The sequence below is a fragment of the Elephantulus edwardii genome, unplaced genomic scaffold (assembly GCF_000299155.1).
Source record: "Elephantulus edwardii isolate Elephantulus edwardi_28Jun2011 unplaced genomic scaffold, EleEdw1.0 scaffold00249, whole genome shotgun sequence".
In the NCBI taxonomy this organism is placed as follows: domain Eukaryota; kingdom Metazoa; phylum Chordata; class Mammalia; order Macroscelidea; family Macroscelididae; genus Elephantulus; species Elephantulus edwardii.
Window position 1 is genome coordinate 3,461,450 of NW_006399999.1, and position 2,018 is coordinate 3,463,467.

Below are 2,018 nucleotides of genomic sequence, written 5' to 3' on the forward strand. Positions count from 1 at the left end.
ATATTTACTTAATATATAGCAGGAACTTTAGAACCACGTGTGTTAAGTCTGTATTCATTAATCACTTGCATTCACTCTTTAAAAACAAAATTTAGACAGTGCACAGCCGCCCCGCCGAGACCATGCGGCACGCCACCCGCCTCGTGCCCCGGCTGTGCCGCCGGCTGCTGTCCGCCGCCGCCCAGACCGTGCCTGCGCCCAACCAGCAGCCCGAGATCTTCTGCAACAAGATCTTCATAAACAATGAGTTGCTAGATGCCGTCAGCAAGAAAACATTCCCCACTATCAACCCCTCCAATAGAGAGGTCATCTGTCAGGTGGCGGAAGGGGATAAAGAAGACGTGGACCTGGCAGTGAAGGCCGCCCGGGCTGCGTTTCAGCTGAGCTCGCCCTGGCGCCGGATGGACGCATCCGAGAGGGGCCGGCTGCTGAACCGCCTGGCGGATCTGATCGAGCGGGACCGGACCTACCTGGCGGCCCTGGAGACTCTGGACAATGGCAAGCCTTAAGTTATATCCTACCTGGTGGACCTGGGCATGGTCGTCAAGTGTCTCCGGTATTATGCAGGCTGGGCTGATAAGTACCATGGGAATACCATCCCCATCGACGGGGACTTCTTCAGCTACACGCGCCACGAGCCCGTCGGAGTGTGTGGCCAGATCATCCCGTGGAACTTCCCACTCCTGATGCAGGCCTGGAAGCTGGGCCCCGCTCTGGCAACTGGCAACATGGTTGTGATGAAGGTAGCCGAACAGACTCCGCTCACCGCCCTCTACGTGGCCAATCTGATCAAGGAGGCTGGCTTCCCCCCTGGCGTGGTCAACTTTATTCCTGGATATGGCCCTACGGCCGGGGCGGCCATTGCTTCTCACTAGGATGTGGACAAGGTGGCGTTCACAAGCTCCACTGAGGTTGGCCGCCTTAACCAGGTGGCGGCAGGGGACAGTAATCTCAAGAGAGTGACCCTGGAGTTGGGGGTCAAGAGCCCCAACATCATCATGTCTGATGCTGACATGGACTGGGCCGTGGAGCAGGCCCACTTTGCCTTGTTCTTCAACCAGGGCCAGTGCTGCTGCGCTGGCTCCCGGACCTACGTGCAGGAGGACGTGTATGCAGAGTTTTTGGAGCGCAGCGTGGCCCGGGCCAAGGCCCGCGTGTTTGGGAATCCCTTTGACAACAAGACCAAGCGGGGGCCGCAGGTGGACGAGGAACAGTTCAAGAAGATCCTCGGCTACATCCAGTCCGGGAAGCAGGAAGGGGCTAAGTTGCTCTTTGGGGGTGGGCCTGCCACCGACCACGGCTACTTCCTCCAGCCCACCGCGTTTGGAGATGTGCAAGACGGCATGACCATCGCCAAGGAGGAGATCTTCGGGCCAGTGATGCAGGTCCTGAAGTTCAAGACCATCGAGGAGGTTGTTGGGAGGGCCAACAATTCCAAGTACGGGCTGGCTGCTGCAGTCTTCACAAAGGACCTAGACAAGGCCAACTACTTGTCCCAAGTCCTCCAGGCCGGCACTGTGTGGATCAACTGCTATGATGTGTTTGGGGCTCAGTCCCCATTCGGTGGTTACAAGATGTCGGGGAACGGCCGCGAGCTTGGGGAGTATGGTCTGCAGGCCTACACTGAAGTGAAGACTGTCACTGTCAAGGTTCCCCAGAAGAACTCCTAACAAGCCAGCTCCCTCTTATAACCAGCGATGAGCACAGTGAGAAGCAGCAGCGCACACACAATGCAAGTCTGAAACGAGAAGTCCCTCCCACAGCCTCTTGGTCACGACCCCTTGGCCAACTAACTGGAAGAGATCTATATTTGTTCCCATTCGAAAGAAGGGTGACCCAACAGAGTGTGGAAACTACAGAACAATATCATTGATTTCACATGCAAGCAAGATTCTACTGAAGATTATACAAAAATGACAGGAACAGCATATCAACAGAGAATTGCCAGAAGTCCAGGCTGGGTTTAGAAGGGGTCGTGGTACTAGGGATATTGTAGCTGATGTTAGATGGATCTTGGC

General features: G+C 55.8%; 1 pseudogene; it reads left to right on the plus strand.

Moving 5' to 3' along the window:
• The first annotated feature begins 143 nt into the window (after positions 1 to 143).
• On the plus strand, positions 144 to 1,670 carry LOC102843089 (annotated as a pseudogene).
• Positions 1,671 to 2,018: the final 348 nt, after the last annotated feature.